Below are 21122 nucleotides of genomic sequence, written 5' to 3'. Positions count from 1 at the left end.
ATATGCAATTTCTGGAATTTCTTTCCCTTCTACAAAAATGTGGACTATCATATACCATTTCTAGAAATTCTTTCCCTTCTCCAAAAACGTTGACTATCATATGTAATTTCTGAAAGTTCTATCCCTTCTCCAAAAACGTGGACTATCATATGGAATTTTTGGAATTTCTTTCCCTTCTAAAAAAAGTGGACTATCATATGCAATTTCTGGTATTTTTTTCAAAAACGTGGACTATCATATGCAATTTCAGGATTTTCTTTCTCTTCTCCAAAAACGTGGACTATCATATGCATTTTCTGAAATTTCTTTCCCTTCCCATAAAACGTGGACTATCATATGCTATTTTTGGAATATCTTTCCCTTCTCAAAAAACATGGACTATCTTATGCAATTTCTGGATTTTATGTCCCTACTCCAAAAATGTGGACTATGATATGCAATTTATGGAATTTCTTTCCCTTCTCCAAAATCGTGGACTATCATATGCAATTTTTGGAATTTCTTTCACTTCTCAAAAAACGTGGACTATCATATGCAATTTCTAAAATTTCTTTCTCTTCTTCAAAAACATGGACTATCACATGCAATTTTTGAAATTTCTTTCCCTTCTCCAAAAACATGGAGTATCATATGCAATTATTGGAATTTCTTTACCATATCCCAAGTGGACTATCATATGCACTTTTAGGAATTCATTTCCATTTTAAAAACATGACCATATGCAATTATAAAATTTCATCATTTCTCTAAAAACGTGGACTATCATATGCTATTTCTAGAATTTCTTTCCCTTCTCGAAAAACATGGACTATCATATGCAATTTCTAAAATTTTGTTCTCTTCTCTAAAAACATGAACTATCATATGCAATTTTGGGATTTTCTTTCCCTTCTAAAAAAACATGGACTATCATATGCAATTGCTGGAATTTCTTTCCCTTATCCAGAAACGTGGACTATCATATGCAGTTTTTGGAAATTCTTTCCCTTCTCCAAAAACGTGGACTATCATATGCAAGTTTTGGAAATTCTTTCCCTTCTCCAAATATGTGGACTATCATATGCAATTGTTTGGAATTTCTTTCCCTTCTCCAAAAACGTGAACTATCATATGCAATTTTGGGATTTTCTTTCCCTTCTAAAAAAACGTGGACTATCATATGCAATTGCTGGAATTTCTTTCCCTTCTCCAAAAACGTGGACTATCATATGCAACTTTTGGAATTTCTCTCCCTTCTCAAAAAACGTGGACTATCATATGCAGTTTCTAAAATTTCTTTCCCTTCTTCAAAAACATTGAATACCTCATGCAATTTTTGGAATTTCTTTCCCTTCTCCAAACACATGGACTATCATATGCAATTATTGGAATTTCTATACCATATCCAAAGTGGACTATCATTTGCAATTTTAGGAATTCATTTCCATTTTAAAAACATGGACTATCATATGCTATTCTAAAATTTCTTTCCTTTCTCTAAAAACATGGACTATCATATGCATTTTATTGAATTTATTTCCCTTCTCCAACAACATGGACTATCATATTCAATTTCTAGAATTTCTTTCCCTTCTCCAAAAACGTGGACTATCATATTTTTTACGGCGATTTCCGGTAAACAACCGCTAGTCTTCCAAACTATAAGAAATATGATTTGGTTACTCGCAGGATCGACTAGATTGATCCTAGGACATAGTCAAATAGGTTGTTATTCATGATAGTTTGAATTACGTCTATGATTGGTGTGTCTCGAAATAAGAAATATTTAATCAAATAAATAAAGATTAGCAATCACCTTGTTATACACGTAAATATAACACCAGCGAAAGTTAAAGATAAAACATAAGACAAAACTTGTAAAAGTGCAAGAATCTTAAAGTGCAGAAAAGTTAAGTGCTTCGAAGATAAATGACATGAAAATAAAGAGTGCAGGAATGTAAATGACAGAAAGTAAAAGAAAGCGTAATAATATCGAAAGATACTTGAATAAAGGAAAATACACATGTATTTAAATTGGTGTTGGTGTCATACGTACATTTCTCAGCGAACTCTTTCTCTTAACACTTGATACTTGAGCAATATGTGAGTGATTTGTACAAAATGAACACACGGAATCCTAACATTAAGATCCTTATTTATACTAGTTTCGACCCTAACGGTCCTATGCTAATCTAATGCCACGTTGCTCGCAGAAAATCCAGGGATGCCATCTGTCTCCGTGCAGTTACATAATCTGTTTCGAAATTCAAATCATCCCGCCTGAATCCTCCTTCGACGCGTGGCAACATAATTAAAATCGAGAATGCCACGAAAATACGCTAAGCTTCAATACTTTGCATATCTCGCAAAAACGTCTAAGTTCCAAAGATCATTCTTCTCGAAATTAGCTTCAGTGCTCATTATTTTGCTTCAACTTAAACATCATTCTCGAAGCATGGCCATCAGTAGCCATTCTCTATCTTCAAGGATGGTCATCAGTAATCCATCTTCTTCGAACTTCGAACCTTCGAAGGACATTTCTTTCAAAACGAAATCTTCAGCTAACAAATTGCCCCCAATAAATGCCTGTTTCGAAAGATAAGAGAAATAGGCGTTTCTTGCTGTAACAAGATTTCATTTTAGAGTTCCAAGATCATTGACTGACGTCATAATCATTTATGACTCTATTTTCAAAACGTCTTGTCATTTTCAAAGATGTCTACTCATAACTTACATTCCCACGTTCTGGTCTTACTTTATGATGATTACTCCTACATACTAGGAGTAAAGCTAATAACTATTCGACCGCCGTTGGATTAAATCAACGTCTGCCGCGTGTCTCTTGGTTTTTACCCAAAGGACTTGAAAAGGCTTCCGTTAAACCTTTAAATACCTGAACTCATACGCTCAGATAACTTTCTTCATTCTTTCTACAGAAAAGAGACGTCTCTGGTTCCATTCAAACCCATTTCTCAGATCAAGCTTACTCATGGCATCTTCCTCAAATGTTCTCCAACCAGCTTTGAAACTTCAGAAATCTACACAGATGGGGGATCAAGAATACATACCAAACCCAAATACTGCAGAAGTGCGCGCCATTTATGCTTCTCAGGTAATCATTTCCTTTTAACTTTCTAGAAAAACTCATGCCTTCATGGGTCCTTTACCAGGAGAAACTAACTCTTCTCTGAATAAATTCTTTCCTGCTTATTATAAAACTAGGCCTTTAGTTAGTAAGAACAAAATAGATGAAGATGGCCTTCCTATCTTAGCAGATCCTGGTAGTGCAGAAGACACTTCGACCGTAACCCCTTTAGACCTAGAGAAAATTAGGTTAAACTATATAACCAATTTTTTGAGAGTTTTTAGGTCAATTTCTTTAGCAAAAGACCCTGAACTGTATTATGCCTGGCTAACAAGAGTTGAGAAACATAAGGCTTCTTTCTGGAAACAATTGGGCATTTATGATTTAATCCAACTGTCCAAAACTGGTTTAGAATACAACCAAACCATGTTAGTAGCATTAGTTCATTTCTGGGATGCTTACCATAATACTTTTCATCTCCCGTGTGGAATGGTCACCCCCACTCTTTTCGACATAGCTGCTATCACGGGGCTTCGACCAACCGGAGAGACCTTTGATCCCAATGTCATGGATACTGATACCATTAATTTCAGCGAAGCAACAGTCACTTACACTGCGTTCATTCAACAATATCATGATGAAAACAATGAAGTAGTCTCGGACGAAGAGCATATTGCTTTCTTAGCCTTATGGCTTTCGAGGTGCGTTTTCTGCTCTAGGTCCATACAGGTAGCAAAGAGGTATCTTTGTATGGCCAATCAACTACATGCTGGAACGCAACTGAACTTAAGCCAGTTAATTCTAGGTTTTCTCTATGAGAACCTAGGTGAAGCAACATACCTTGTTAAGAATTATGAATCAGGATCTCTACTCTTTGCTGGTCCTTTCTGGTTTTTGCAACTATGGCTTAATGCTACTTTCGAAGCTCGCCTCCCATTTCGAGGCACTGTCAACGAAGAAGATCCAGACATCAAAAATCGAGCTGTAGAAGGAACCAGGTTGGCTTCGCTAACTCCTAAAGAAGACACTGGGAAGCTTCGTGAACACTTTTTAGCATATATCATGATGTTTGCTCAGTGTGATCAATTCAGCCCTTCAATGGCTCCATTCGTACAAAGGACAGTGGGTCCTGAATGGTTCACTCGAAGGTTTCCAGCGACATCCCCAGACCAACAGACCGATTCTGTAATTATTTGGGAAGCTTTTCTTACCCCGAGGCTGTTCTATCATTGTCTTCGACCCTCCAAAAGCCAATGTGTTCTTCTCTGCTACCAACCAAATTTGGTGTCGAGACAATTTGGATTGGTTCAAATAAAACCCAAATGTCTATATGAGAAAAGGAATCATATGTGCTTACATACTTTGTATCTAACTGAAGATGAGTGTGAATCAAAAATCGCCAGATACACCGGTGTTGCCAATCTCTCTCCTATTCCTTTCGAACCTGCCTTTTATTCTACTCCAGATTTTCAAAAATGGTGGACAGATTACTACACCATCCAAATCTTCGATGTTGAGAGCCTTACTCGCGAACTAACTGAAGCTTTTGATGATGTGCAGGAAAAATTTCACAAAGGTACTTCAACTCATATTAAAGAATTACAAGCCTTTCAAAAATTCTTTGAAACCATTTACAGGCCTGATGATCTTAGTCGGACCGTTCGTGAAGCTGTAATCATTTTACGCGAAAAGTTTTCTACTAAACTGGATAAGTTGAAACTGCCCTCGTCTGTTCGACCAGAACTGCGTTATGAAGTGGCTTTCAAACTTAATCCTCCAAAATTCCCTCCACTGCCAAGTGCTGATTTTGGTGTGGCTTTAAGCCCTCCTTTCCCAGACTAGTTCGTGTGTGGGAATGCTTTTAAAATTCTTCAGGAAAGCACTAAAAAACGCGCTGAACGAGTGGTCCCGACTAAGCATACCCTAGATACTTTCAAAGGACACCTTCATATAGATCTAGAACATGTTCGTGTCTTGACTCCAATACCTGAAGGTTTGGGTTTAGACAACTTTTGACTAACTTTTCTTTCTTTTGGCTGAAATACTGATTCCAGTTTCAACTACAGCCGTAGCTCGAAAGAGAAAGATCAAAGAAGCCGCTGCACAAAAGGATTCTGGAGTTTCGAAGAGCAACAAGGCAAGTGGGAGTGATTCTACCACGACCGGCAAGAAACCCACGGTATACACGCATTTTATATTCCAATTGGTATATTTCTGTGGATGGTACTTACTTTGCTCAATTCATATTCTTCAGACTTCGAAACCTCCGGTGCACTCGAAGCAAAAAGATCCTCAAACCGTTGTTTCAGATGATGAAGACAAATCTCCCCCTCGCACCAAGCAAGGACACAAGAAAAGACAGAAGACTGCCACTCCTTCAGGTAAAGAAAAGGGGTCTGGTTCTTCGAAAATTCCTTCACCGGTTGATAAGGTATCTTCTGAAGAATCACCTCTGAAAGGTGGTAGTAACGTTCTTGTTATGGAGAGCCACAACTCGAGTCCAGATAACATCCAAACCAAGGTATTTGGATCTCATAACATAATCACTTCTATAAATTTTAACTTAAACAATTAAGTTAACATTTTACCTTATGATTGTAGGATGATGCTGGCACAGCCACTTCTGATCTCAAAGCCTTCAACCTTACCATCGACCTTGACAGTCTCCAGGGTAAGTGTACACTTTTCTTATGACAAATAGATTTCTTGCAATCTACCCATCATAATGTGTCCTAATTACTTAATGCAGCCAAATCTCATGTGCTTTCACCAGTTGTCGAAGATGCTCAGCCTTTAGCGACCATCATTCCTAATATGCCAGTTGAAGAAAGCCATTCAACTGATGATTCTCCACCTACTCACCAGAGCGAAAAAGCAGATCAACAATATTCAGGTAGCCACAATGCAGCTGGTCATCCAACTGGTAGTGAGGATTCTTTATCTGAACAAGATGTTATGGAAGAAACCTCCAAGCTAGCCACAGTAGTTCCTCATGAAACTACACCTTTTGGGACCATAATTTCTCCTGAAACTACTTTGACGCCTGCCCCAGCAAAGCCCACTCCTTCAGAATTGGAGCAGCTTAAACAAACTGATCCTCTCAGCTTCCTCAAGGCTATGATGAATACTGATAACATTTCGCCTTCTGAGCTCGAAACTTCTCCAGCTGTCCAGCCAGAATCTGGTGACAAAGAGGATACTTCTGTACTTCTTCATCAGATAAAGGAAAAGTTCTTCGAAACCAACCTCGTCGAAATTCTTAGCAAGGATCCTACCAAAAGTCATGGCTTGAATCAACTTCTAAAAAAGGTGGATCTGCTTCTGGTTTCGAAAGAAGTCTCGGAGGTGATTGTTTTGCTGGGTTCTCTGATCGAACAACTTCAATCAAACATTCTTCGACGTTGCAATATTGAGGAGCAACTTACTACGAAGGTGGCTTCTCATAGTTCATCTTGGAAAGCCGCTACTGACGCGTCGAAGAAAGGTGATGCTCTCAAGCTTAAACGCTCAGAGAAACAACAAGAGTACGATGAATGTGAGCGGAATATCCAATCCTGGAAACAAGAGATTGTCCATCTTGAAGAAAAGATAAAGGAGGCTGAATCTCGTAAGGCAACCATTCAACAGTCCATTGAGCAGGAATTGACTGAAGTTGCACGCTTAGGAATCCAGCATTTCGAAGCTGCACAAAAACTAGTTCCCAAAATTGAAGAACTGAAGAAACAACGGGCCTTGATTGAACTTCGCATGTCTTCCTGGGAGATTCAGTATTCGAAGATAAAAGACACTCTTCCTAGAGATTTTAATTAGTCCTTTCGAATCTTGTAATGACTTTTCTGTAATGCACATTGATTTATCTTGTAATCGAATTCCACCAGGAATATATCTATGTAGACCTTTTGTTTGCCAGTTTACATATTCTATTCCATTTTGCAACGATTATGTGTAACACTTTAGCAATTCTTCAAATCTTGCCAAAATATATTTAATTGTCACAGTAATCTTAATAAATGTAAGCACGTGACCTGACTATCCTTCGCACTCCTTCTAGTCTAGACTTGACGTTTCCACTCCCTTAGCCGTAACCATCATTTAAGTGATGACGTCACTTCCTTCAAAACGTCTCTTTTAAGACGTGCGTGCACCAGTTTCTCATGATTATACTTCAACTTCCTAGGGCGGGAAACGGCGGAAGCCATAACTCCTCTTTGGAATATCAAATGCAGTCCAATCAATCATTACAATTAAACCGTCTCTCTATTGCCCCATGTCTATATAAAGGATTAACATCACACTTCTTCTTCCACACTTGCTTGAAACCTTGTTTCTCTTCCTCCATTTCTCAAAAACACAGAGTCTAAAAGACAACTCTTTTCAAACTTTTCTTTCTCCTCATGGCGCAACCTCTTACTTATAACAACATCAGAGCTTGCATAAAGAAAAAGTGGATTCATCTTTAAGCCATGTTTTCTCATTCTCTCGAATGATTGGCTTAGATGATCGAGATGATCGTAATCTGAGACAGATTTCACAACGATATCATCTATGTATACTTGCATGAATGTTTCTATAAAATCATGAAATATTGAATTCATTGCTCTCTGGTAGGTTGCCCCAGCATTCTTTAAACCGAAAGGCATTACGACCCACTCATAGGTGCCTATTGCCCCTGGGCAACGAAAAGCTGTTTTAGACACATCTTCTTCTGCAATGAAAATCTGATTATAACCAGAGTATCCATCCAACATACTTAGATATTCGAAGCCTGCGGCTGAATCTACTAACATTTCTGCCACAGGCATGGGATATTCATCCTTAGGAGTTGCTGCATTCAGATCACGAAAATCTATGCATACTCTTAATGAACCATTCTTTTTAATAACTGGTACAATATTAGCAATCCATTCGACATACCTTGTGGTTCTGATGAACTTACAGCGTAGGAGTCTTTCGACTTCTGCTTTAATCTTCGAATGAATTTCTGGTGCGAACCTTCTAGGAGTTTGCTTGATGGGCTTTTTTCCTTCCTTTATGGGTAACTTTAATTCGACCAAATCGCGCCCTAAACCAGGCATCTCATCGTAATCCCATGCAAAGAAATCTTTGTTCTCCTTCAACAACGCGACCACTTTTGACTTCAGCGTTGGCACTAGTTTCACACTGACGTATGTTACCCTCTTTTGATCTCCATCTCCGAGATTTACTTCTTCGAGTGGATCTTGGGCTAACATTTTGATATTTGATCCCATTGGGTCCTTCTCGAAACCCAAAGGCTCTTCGTCATAGATTGCATCCAATCTTTGACCTATCTCTTCTCCTGAAATTTCTTCGACTCGGACTGAATCTTCAGGCAGGTGAGGGATCGTATCTATCCCCAAATCTGGAGTTTCTTCCTTTTTTAGACCTTCATTAAACAACATGTTTGACAATTCGGCTTCGAGAGCCGTATTTCTTTTATTCTCGGCTACGTAAGCCGAAATCTTTTCGAAAAATGATGACTCAGACATCATCAACTTCGTCATCCCAGCCTGTTGGCCGTATTGTTGGATCATGCTCTATTGGTGCGGTATCTTCTGGGCCATCCATTATTTCTCTATTCCACTGGAATCCATTTGGGTGCAAAGATAAGTAATACAATGCGTTCTTATTCGGGGTATATATATCTTCCGCAGCATGGCAAGGCCCTATGTTTGCCAAATTCCTATCGAAGTTTGTCTTATTAACCTGGTTAACTTCAGCCATGTAGTAACTTTGGTCTCCCTCAATATTCTCCACTATGCCATCTTCTCTCCAAATAGTTAACCTTTGATGCATTGTCGAAGGCACAACAGCAACCCCATGGATCCATTCCCTTCCGAGCAAGAGATTATAATTTGCTTTCGCAGGTATGACCATAAACATAGTTGGCCTTGTGACTGATCCCACCGTGAGATTTACTTGGACAACTCCCAAGGTTTGCCCTATTTTGCCTTCATAGTTAGATAAAACCATATTATGTGGCCTTATATCAGTATCAAACATACCAATTCTTTTCAGCATGTATTGGGGCATTAGATTCACTGTTGCCCCTCCATCTACCAGGACTTTATTAATTCCAACATTTTCGATCTTAGCCCTTATGTAGAGTGGCTTCAAATGGTTTCGCATACCTTCATCAGGCCTTTCGAAGAAGGCATTCTGCTCCTCAACTGCACCGTTGTTCAGAACATAGTAACACACAGGTCTGTGTTTTGCCATCTCCTCGACGTCAGCCTCCTCACAATCTTTAACTTCTGTTTCTTGATTAAACTCGTGAGGGAGTACAAATACAACATTGTAGTTGAGGTTTATAGATGATACTCCATCAGAGTCAAAATCATTTGTCATTCTATCATCCTCTTTCCAAAGGCTTGAATGCATCCTCTCCTCTTCTTTCTCGTTCTCTGAATCGAATAACTTGCGCTCCAACGGAGGTTTGCTTGTCTTTGCCCCCTGCATTGGGATTTAATTGCTACTTGTTTCTCCAGCCTCCCTTGGTTTGAATTCCTTTTGGGCTTTCTTCATCCTCTGGTGTCTTCTCCATTGGGATCTGGACATAGGATTTTTGCCTTTGTAATTTTCCAACCTGCACATCTCTCGATTAGAAGTCTGGAATTGTTTTCTATATGCCATTGCAGTTCTTCCACCCTGGTCCCAACTTCGCCATTTGTTGGTTCTGGCACCAGCTTGCATCCATCTATCCTTAGGTATGTCTGCAAGAACCTTGAATGTAACCCTTCGAGCCCTAGGGTGTGGGCTGTCAGGCCTTCTCGATGGGGTTCGATCATCGAATCTAAACAAGTTAGGACGCAGTCCCTGGGTCTCCCGACCCATATAAAGATATCCCCTTTCGAATGATCCTGCTAGCAGTTCGTCATAGACTGCACCACATCTAGGGCATAGTGCAACTTCCGAATTGTCGCTGTGACACCTGACCAAAAACCCAACCAAGCTTTCTTCAAACCTTGGGTACACTTTCAACAGCAGATTTCCTCCTCTCCAAGGTTGCTCTAACCTTTCTCGCAAAGCCCTCTCGAAATTGGCCTGGATCCTCCGATTTGTCATAATTGAGCATCTTGGGCACATCACCCTTTTTCCTCCATTCTTTATATGACAATTCCAAAGATAATCCTTCAAACTGTTTCCCCTTGGCGGAATCTCAAGGTTTGCTTTCTCCCACACCAACCATTTTTCTAGTTCTTCGATTTCAGATAAGGGACGTCTAGCATTGACCATGTTAACAACCGCCGGAGGGACTTCAGAAATCTGTATCTGTTGAAGCTTCATCGTGAGGTCTTCAATGGCCTCACTCGTCTCTCCTTTCGGATCTTCAGTCATTTCAGCATCGAAGGATCCTTCAACATCAGTATTGAGGATTAGATTGTCACTTAGGCTTTCAGTAGCCTGCTTTCCATCTGAAATTGTCTTTGATCCAGCAGCATGAATTTCAGATACTTCCACCATGTTGACGTCAAATGGTTCACACAAGTTAGTGTCAGCCACGTTCAAAGGATCGGCGTCAACCTTCATAGGGTTCTTGCTTTTGTCAGCGAATTTCAAACGTCCATCCTTGATAGCATTTTGGATTAGATCCCTGAAAAGAAAACATTGTGAGGTCTTATGGCCTAAGAAACCATGATATTTACAAAAACCTCTCTTCTTCCGTTGTTCTAACGGAGGAATTTTAGAATTTGGAGGCACTATCATTTGGTCATCTTTTACTAGTAAATCAAATATTTCGTCACACTTAGTGACATCAAACGTGTAAGTTTTCTTGGGAAATCTATCACTTTTATCATTATCTACTGGATTTCTTCCATTAGAAGGGGTGAGTAATTTGCAAGCATAGGGTGGCGCTTCCTTTAACTCGGCGAGATCTATTTCGACCTCTTCCATGTCGCATGAGTCTTTGAAAGGTTTGCCATCAACTTCGTCTGCTTCGACGTATGCTACTCTTTCCTTCTTATAACTCTTACTAGCTCTGGCCTTTTCTGCTTTTAACCGTTCGACTTGTCGAACTCTATCTGCCAATTGGGCCTTATCTCTCAGGTATTGAGTATACAGTTTCTTTCGAATTGAATAATCTAGGCCACCTGCAGCCATTTCAACTAATTCATGCTCCGGGACAGTCGTGAAGCATCTTGATTTCAACAAACGGAACCTGTTTAAGTAATCGTCAATAGACTCCGAGAATTTCCTCTTGATGCTAGCCAGTTCTTTCAAACTTATCTTGGTTTGACCCATGTAAAATTGTTCATGGAATAATCTCTCCAAGTGGGCCCATGCATCTATAGAATTTGGAGGTAAGGTAGTAAACCAAACAAACGCATTTTTTGTCAGCGAACTAGGGAAGTATTTAATCCTTAAATCCTCATTCCCTGCTAAGTCTCTGGCTTCTGTCAGATACCTGGCAATATGTTCCACCGTTGATTCATTTGTGTCCCCTGAAAACTTAGTAAATTTTGGCACTTTGGTGCCCCTTGGCAACTCTGTCTGCATGATATAATCCGCTATGGGAGATGTATAATTTGGACGTCGAAGTCCAGTACTGAGGCCATTATTGGCCATAACTCTCTCTATCATGGCAGTTAAGTTATTTTCTATGGCTAGGTTTTCTCTCCTGACTCTCTGAACTACTTCGTCTGGGTGTTCGTTCCTACCTACTACCCTTAATCTGGGTCTCTCCTCCTCAAATTCTTGTTGAGCAGGGATAATTCCTCGGTTCGAAGCTTCTAGATCTATTACCCGATCCCTTTCGACCGTTGTTGTTCTCTGTGGAGAGATTACGCCAGCAGTGGTTGCACTAGGTGGAGGCACTGCATTTTGGACACGTTCTAGAATGGGGTCTCCTTCTCGATAAGAGGATTGGTTATTTCTCCGCCTGGGTTGTGGAACACCCATGAATTCTGCCATTCGATTCATTTGAGATGATATATTTTGAAAGGTTTCCATATTCTCCCGATTTGTACTAGCAATACTTGTTGCTAAAGGATTTAAGATTGACGATAACTCTCTGGCCAGGGTTCCTAACATATCGTGATTACTTGCGTCCATCTCTTGTCGGAATGCTGCTTGATTACTTGTGGTAAAATTGGGTATTTGGGCAGAGAAGCCAGTATTTTGTGCGCTTCGACCTACTGAACCAGCATTTGGAGAAAATGTCGTGGGGTTAGTTGTAGTGTATGTAGGTCCTGCTCCTCGTGTACCTGTCATGTATGGATATTGCATTCCATATTGACTGTTTGGTCTCCATTCGAACGCAGATGATCCAGGGGAGAATAATTGGTTTGCAGCATTCGTCGAAGCAAGTTGCATCTCGCTTGCACTTGAGGATGGAGGTGCGGTAGTCGATTTGAGAATAATTTGTTTACGGTGGTTTGCAGCATTCGTCGAAGCCAATTTGTTTACGGTGATTTCCGGTAAACAACCGCTAGTCTTCCAAACTATAATAAATATGATTTGGTTACTCGCAGGATCGTCTAGATTGATCCTAGGATATAGTCAAATAGGTTGTTATTCATGATAGTTTGAATTACGTCTATGATTGGTGTGTCTCGAAATAAGAAATATTTAATCATATAAATAAAGATTAGCAATCACCTTGTTATTAGGGATGCTCATGGACGGTTTTTATCCATAACCAATCCATATCCATATATTATCCATTTGGTATAACCGGATTTTAAAACCAATTTTCATAACCGGATTTATTTTTTTAAAACCGGTTATATCCATGACCAAATTTTATAACCGATTTTAAATTTAAAAATTTCATTTTTAAAATTTAATTTTAAATTAAGTTATTAAAATAATATTTTTTTTGGAAAATCGACTTTTCATATTTTTTAAAGACACGATTTTTCAAAAAAAATCGAATTTTTCGTTTTTCAAAATATTCGATTTTTTGTTTTTACGAAAAAAAATCGATTTTTCATTTTTTCAGAAAAACTCAATTTTTTCCGAAAAATCGATTTTTCATTTTTTCAGAAAAAACTCGTTCTTTCATATTTCTGAAAAACTCAATTATTCGTGTTTCCGAAAACTCAATTTTTCATTTTTTTTTCAAAAAAAAACTCGATTTATCATTTATTTTAGAAAAACTCAATTTTTTTCGTATTTCCAAACAACTCGATTTTTTCGTATTTAAAAAAAAACTCGATTTTTCAATTTTTCAAAAAAATTCGATTTTTCGTATTTCCGAAAAACTTGTTTTTTTTGGTATTTTCAGAAAATTCGATTTTTTCGAACTTTCGAAAAACTTGATTTTTCAGTTTTATGTTTTTTTTTCTTTCTGCAGAATATTTTAAAAATTTATATATTTTTGTGATTTAAAAATAATAGACCAATTAAATTTTTATGTTGGATATGGATATCCAAAATATGGATTTGGTTAAAACCATATTAATAATATATCCAAAATATGGATTTGGTTAAAACCATATTGATAATTAACCGGTTTTTAATAACCGGATATGGATATGGATATGGATAAATCCAATAACCAGTTTATTTGAACATCCCTACTTGTTATACACGTAAATATAACACCAGCGAAAGTTAAAGATAAAACATAAGACAAAACTTGTAAAAGTGCAAGAATCTTAGTGCAGAAAAGTTAAGTGCTTCGAAGATAAATGACATGAAAATAAAGAGTGCAGGAATGTAAATGACAGAAAGTAAAAGAAAGCGTAATAATATCGAAAGATACTTGAATAAAGGAAAATACACATGTATTTAAATTGGTGTTGGTGTCATACGTACATTTCTCAGCGAACTCTTTCTCTTAACACTTGATACTTGAGCAATATGTGAGTGATTTGTACAAAATGAACACACGGAATCCTAACATTAAGATCCTTATTTATACTAGTTTCGACCCTAACGGTCCCACGCTAATCTAATGCCACGTTGCTCGCAGAAAATCCAGGGATGCCATCTGTCTTCGTGCAGTTACATAATCTGTTTTGAAATTCAAATCATCCCGCCTGAATCCTCCTTCGACGCGTGGCAACATAATTAAAATCGAGAATGCCACGAAAATACGCTAAGCTTCAATACTTTGCATATCTCGCAAAAACGTCTAAGTTCCAAAGATCATTCTTCTCGAAATTAGCTTCAGTGTTCATTATTTTGCTTCAACTTAAACATCATTCTCGAAGCATGGCCATCAGTAGCCATTCTCTATCTTCAAGGATGGTCATCAGTAATCCATCTTCTTCGAACTTCGAACCTTCGAAGGACATTTCTTTCAAAACGAAATCTTCAGCTAACACATATGCAATTTAAAAAAATTTCTTTCCCTTCACAAAAAATGCGGACTATCATATGTAATTTCTGAAAGTTTTTTTCTCTTCTCTTAAAACGTGGACTATCATATACAATTTTTGTAATTTTTTCCCTTCTCAAAAAACATAGACAATCATATGCAAATTCTGGATTTTCTTTCCAAAAACTTGGACTATCATATTCAACTTTTAGAATTTCTTTCCATTCTCGAAAAACATGGACTATCATATCAATTTCCAAAATTTCTTTCCCTTCTCCAAAAACATGGACTATCATATGCAATATTGGGAATTTCTTTCCCTTCTAAAAAAACGTGGACTATCATATGCAATTGTTAGAATTTCTTTCACTTCTCCAGAAACATGGACTATCATATGCAATTTTTGGAAATTCTTTCCCTTCTCCAAAAACGTGGACTATCATATGCAATTTATGGAATTTCTTTCCATTCTCCAAAAACGTGGACTATCATATGCAGTTTCTAAAATTTCTTTCCCTTCTTCAAAAACATGGAATACCACATGCAATTTTTGGAATTTCTTTCCCTTCTAAAAAAACATGGACTATCATATGCAATTATTGGAATTTCTATACCATATTCAAAGTGGACTATCATTTGCAATTTTAGGAATTCATTTCCATTTTAAAAACATGGACTATCATATGCAATTCTAAAATTTCTTTCCTTTGCCTAAAAACGTGGACTATCATTTGCATTTTCTTGAATTTATTTCCCTTCTCCAACAACATGGACTATCATATGCAATTTCTGGAATTTCTTTCCCTTCTCTAAAAACGTGGACTATTATATGCAATTTCTAAAATTTCTTTCCTTTCAATAAAAATTTGGACTATCATAGGCAGTTTCTGAAATTTCTTTCCCTTCTCTTAAAAAGTGGACAATCATATGCAATTTTTGGAATTTCTTTCCCATCTCAAAAAACATGGACTATCATATGCAAATTCTGGAATATCTTTCGAAAAACTTGGACTATCATATGCTATTTCTAGAATTTCTTTCCCTTCTCGAAAAACATGGACTATCATATGCAATTTCTAAAATTTCGTTCTCTTCTCTAAAAACATGGAATATCATATGCAAATTTGGAAATTTCTTTCCCTTCTAAAAAAACGTGGACTATCATATGCAATTTTTGTAATTTCTTTCCCTTCTCCGAAAACATGGACTATCTTATGCAATTTCTGGAATTTCTTTCCCTTCTCCAAAAACGTGGACTATCATATGCAATTTCTAAAATTTCTTTCCCTTCTTCAAAAGCATGGAATACCAAATGCAATTTTTGGAATTTCTTTCCCTTCTCCAAAATCATGGACTATCAAATTCAATTATTGGAATTTTTATACCATATCCAAACTGGACTATCATTTTCAATTTTAGGAATTCATTTCCATTTTAAAAACAGGGACTATCATATGTAATTCTAAAATTTCTTTCCTTTCTCTAAAAACGTGGACTCTCATATGCATTTTCTTGAAATTATTTCTCTTCCCCAACAACATGGACTATCATATGCAATTTTTGGAATTTCTTTCCCTTCTCCAAAAACGTATACTATCATATGCAATTTCTAAAATTTCTTTCCCTTCACAAAAAGTGTGGACTATCATATGCAATTTCTGAAAATTCTTTCCCTTCTCTTAAAACATGCACTTTCATATGCAAAATTTGGAATTTCTTTCCCTTCTTAAAAAACATAGACTATCATATGCAAATTCTGGAATTTCTTTACAAAATCTTGGACTGTCATGTGCTATTTCTAAAGTTTCTTTCCCTTCTCGAAAAATATGGACTATCATATGCAATTTCTAAAATTGCTTTCCCTTCTCCAAAAACATAGACTATCATATGCAATATTGGGAATTTCTTTCCCTTCTAAAAGAACATGGACTATCATATGCCATTGTTGGAATTTCTTTCCCTTCTCCAGAAACATGGACTGTCATATGCAATTTTTGGAAATTCTTTCCCTTCTCCAAACACGTGGACTATCATATGCAATTGTTTGGAATTTCTTTCCCTTCTCCAAAAACGTGGACTATCATATGAAATTTCTGGAATTTCTTTCCCTTCTCCAAAAATGTGGACTATCATATGCAATTTTTGGAGTTTCTTTCCCTTCTGCAAAAACGTGGATTATCATATGCAATTTTTGGAGTTTCTCTCCCTTCTCAAAAAATGTGGACTATCATATGTAGTTTCTAAAATATCTCTCCCTTCTTCAAAAACATGGAATACCACATGCAATTTTTGGAATTTTTTCCCTTCTCCAAACATGGACTATCATATGCAATTATTGGAATTTCTATACCATATCCAAACTAGACTATCATTTGCAATTTTAGGAATTCATTTCCACTTTAAAAACAGGGAGTATCATATGCAATTCTAAAATTTCTTTCCTTTCTCTAAAAATGTGGACTTTCATATGCATTTTTTTGAAATTATTTCCCTTCTCCAACAACATGGACTATCATATGCAATTTTTGGAATTTCTTTCCCTTCTCCAAAAACGTGGACTATCATATGCAATTTGTAAAATCTCTTTCCCTTCACAAAAAATGTGGACTATCATATGCAATTTTTGAAATTTCTTTCCCTTATCTTAAAACGTGGACTTTCATATGCAATTTTTGGAATTTCTTTCCCTTCTCAAAAAACATAGACTATCATATGCAAATTCTGGAATTTCTTTCCAAAATCTTGGACTATTTCTAAAATTTCTTTCTCTTCTTGAAAAATATGGACTATCATATGCAATTTCTAAAATTTCTTTCCCTTCTCCAAAAACATAGACTATCATATGCCATATTGGGAATTTCTTTCCCTTATAAAAAAACATGGACTATCATATGCAATTGTTGGAATTTCTTTCCCTTCTCCAGAAACATGGACTATCATATGCAATTTTTGGAAATTCTTTCCCTTCTCCAAAAACGTGGACTATCATATGCAATTTCTGGAATTTCTTTCCCTTCTCCAAAAATGTGGACTATCATATGCAATTTTTGGAGTTTCTTTCCCTTCTCCAAAAACGTGGATTATCATATGCAATTTTTGGAGTTTCTCTCCCTTCTCAAAAAACGTGGACTATCATATGTAGTTTCTAAAATTTCTTTCCCTTCTTCAAAAACATGGAATACCACATGCAATTTTTGGAATTTTTTCCCTTCTCCAAAAACATGGACTATCATATGCAATTAATGGAATTTCTATACCATATCCAAAGTGGACTATCATTTGCAATTTTAGGAATTCATTTCCATTTTAAAAACATGGACAATCATATGCAATTCTAAAATTTCTTTCCTTTCTCTAAAAACGTGGACTATCATATGCTTTTTCTTGAAATTGTTTCCCTTCTCCAACAACATGGACTATCATATGCCATTTCAAGAATTTCTTTCCCTTCTCCAAAAACGTGGACTATCATATGCAATTTCTAAAAGTTCTTTCCCTTCACATAAAATGTGGACTATCATATGCAATTTTCTGAAGTTTCTTTCATTTCTCTTAAAATGTGGACTATCATATGCAATTTTTGGAATTTCTTTCCCATCTCGAAAAACGTGGACTATCATATGCAAATTCTGGAATTTCTTTCGAGAAACTTGGACTATCATATGCTATTTCTAGAATTTCTCTCCCTTCTCGAAAAACATGGACTATCATATGCAATTTCTAAAATTTTGTTCTCTTCTCTAAAAACATGGACTATCATATGCAATTTTGGGAATTTCTATCCCTTCTAAAAAAACGTGGACAATCATATGCATTTTTTGGAATTTCTTTCCCTTATCCAGAAACATGGACTATCATATGCAATTTTTGGAAATTCTTTCCCTTCTTCAAAAACGTGGACTTTCATACGCAATTTCTATAATTTCTTTCCCTTCTCCAAATATGTGGACTATCATATGCAATTTCTGGAATTTCTTTCCCTTCTCCAAAAACGTGGACTATCATATGCAATTTCTGGAATTTCTCTCCCTTCTCAAAAAATGTGGACTATCATATGCAGTTTCTAAAATTTCTTTCCCTTCTTCAAAAACATGGAATACCACATGCAATTTTTGGAATTTCTTTCCCTTCTCCAAAAACATGGACTATCATATGCAATTATTGGAATTTCTATACCATATCCAAAGTGGACTATCATTTGCAATTTTAGGAATTCATTTCCATTTTAAAAACATGGACTATCATATTCAATTCTAAAATTTCTTCCCTATCTCTAAAAACGTGGACTATCATATGCATTTTCTTGAATTTATTTCCCTTATCCAACAACATGGACTACCATATTCAATTTCAGTAATTTCTTTCCCTTCTCCAAAAATGTGGACTATCCTATGCAATTTAAAAAAATTCTGTCCCTTCACAAAAAATGCGGACTATCATATGCAATTTCTGAAATTTTTTTCTCTTCTCTTAAAACGTGGACTATCATATGCAATTTTTGTAATTTTTTTCCCTTCTCAAAAAACATAGACTATCATATGCAAATTTTGGAATTTTTTTCCAAAAACTTGGATTATCATATGCTATTTCTAGAATTTCTTTCCATTCTCGAAAAACATGGACTATCATATGCAATTTCTAAAACTTCTTTTCCTTTTCCAAATACATGGACTATGATATGCAATATTGGGAATATCTTTCCCTTCTAAAAAAACATGGACTATCATATGCTATTGTTGGAATTTTTTTCCCTTCTCCAGATACATGGACTATCATTAGCAATTTTTGGAAATTCTTTCCCTTCCCCAAAAACGTGGACTATCATATGCAATTTCTGGGGTTTCTCTCCCTTCTCAAAAATTGTGGACTATCATATGAGTTTCTAAAATTTCTTTCCCTTCTTCAAAAACATGGAATACCACATGCAATTATTGTAATTTCTTTCCCTTCTCCAAAAACATGGACTATCATATGCAATTATTGGAATTTCTATACCATATCCAAAGTGGACTATCATTTGCAATTTTAGGAATTCATTTCCATTTTAAAAACATGGACTATCATATGCAATTCTAAAATTTCTTTCCTTTCTCTATAAACATGGACTATCATATGCATTTTCTTGATTTTATTTCCTTTCTCCAACAACATGGACTATCATATGCAATTTCTGGAATTTCTTTCCCTTCTCCAAAAACGTGGACTATCATATGCAATTTCTAAAATTTCTTTCCCTTCACAAAAAATGTGGACTATCATATGCAATTTCTGAAATTTTTTTCCCGTCTCTTAAAACATGGACTATCATATGCAATTTTTGGAAATTCTTTCCCTTCTCCAAAAACGTGGACTATCATATACAATTTCTGGAATTTCTTTCCTTTCTCCAAAAATGTGGACTATCATATGCAATTTTTGGAGTTTCTTTCCCTTCTCCAAAAACGTGGATTATCATATGCAATTTTTGGAGTTTCTCTCCCTTCTCAGAAAACGTGGACTATCATATGCAGTTTCTAAAATTTCTTTCCCTTCTTCAAAACATGGAATACCACATGCAATTTTTGGAATTTTTTCCCTTCTCCAAAAACATGGACTATCATATGCAATTATTGGAATTTCTATACCATATCCAAAGTGGACTATCATTTGCAAATTTAGGAATTCATTTCCATTTTAAAAACATGGACAATCATATGCAATTCTAAAATTTCTTTCCTTTCTCTAAAAACGTAGATTATCATATGCATTTTCTTGAATTTATTTCCCTTCACAAAAAATGTGGACTATCATATGCAATTTTCTGAAATTTTTTTCCCTTCTCTTAAAACATGGACTATCATATGCAATTTTTGGAATTTCTTTCCCATCTCGAAAAATATGGACTATCATATGGAAATTCTGGAATTTCTTTCGAAAAACTTGGACTATCATATGCTATTTCTAGAATTTCATTCCTTTCTCGAAAAACATGGACTATCATATGCAATTTCTAAAATTTCGTTCTCTTCTCTAAAAACATGGACTATCATATGCAATTTTAGGAATTTCATTCCCTTCTAAAAAAACGTGGACTATCATATGCATTTTTTGGAATTTCTTTCCCTTCTCAAGAAACATGGACTATCATATGCAATTTTTGGAAATTCTTTCCCGTCTCCAAAAACGTGGACTATCATATGCAATTTCTGTAATTTCTTTCCCTTCTCAAAATATGTGGACTATCATATACAATTTATGGAATTTCTTTCCCTTCTCCAAAAACGTGGACTATCATATGTAATTTTTGGAATTTCTCTCCCTTCTCAAAAAACGTGGACTATCATATGCAGTTTTTAAAATTTCCTTCCCTTCTTCCAAAACATGGAATACCACATGCAAATTTTGGAATTTCTTTCCCTTCTCCAAAAACATGGACTATCATATGCAATTATTGGAATTTCTATACCATATCCAAAGTGGACTATCATATGCAATTTCAAAATTTCTTCCCTATGTCTAAAAACCTGGACGATCATATTCATTTTCTTGAATTTATTTCCCATATCCAACAACATGGACTACCATATTCAGTTTCAGTAATTTCTTTCCCTTCTCCAAAAACATGGACTATTATATGCAATTTTTGGAATTTCTCCCCCTTCTCAAAAAACGTGGACTATCATATGCAATTTCTGAAATTTCTTTCCCGTCTCTTAAAACATGGGCTATCATATGCAATTTTTAGAAATTCTTTCCCTTCTCCAAAAACGTGGACTATCATATACAATTTATGGA

Source organism: Vicia villosa, linkage group LG4 (genome assembly GCF_029867415.1).
Source record: "Vicia villosa cultivar HV-30 ecotype Madison, WI linkage group LG4, Vvil1.0, whole genome shotgun sequence".
NCBI lineage: Eukaryota > Viridiplantae > Streptophyta > Magnoliopsida > Fabales > Fabaceae > Vicia > Vicia villosa.
This window is presented reverse-complemented; position numbering follows the sequence as displayed.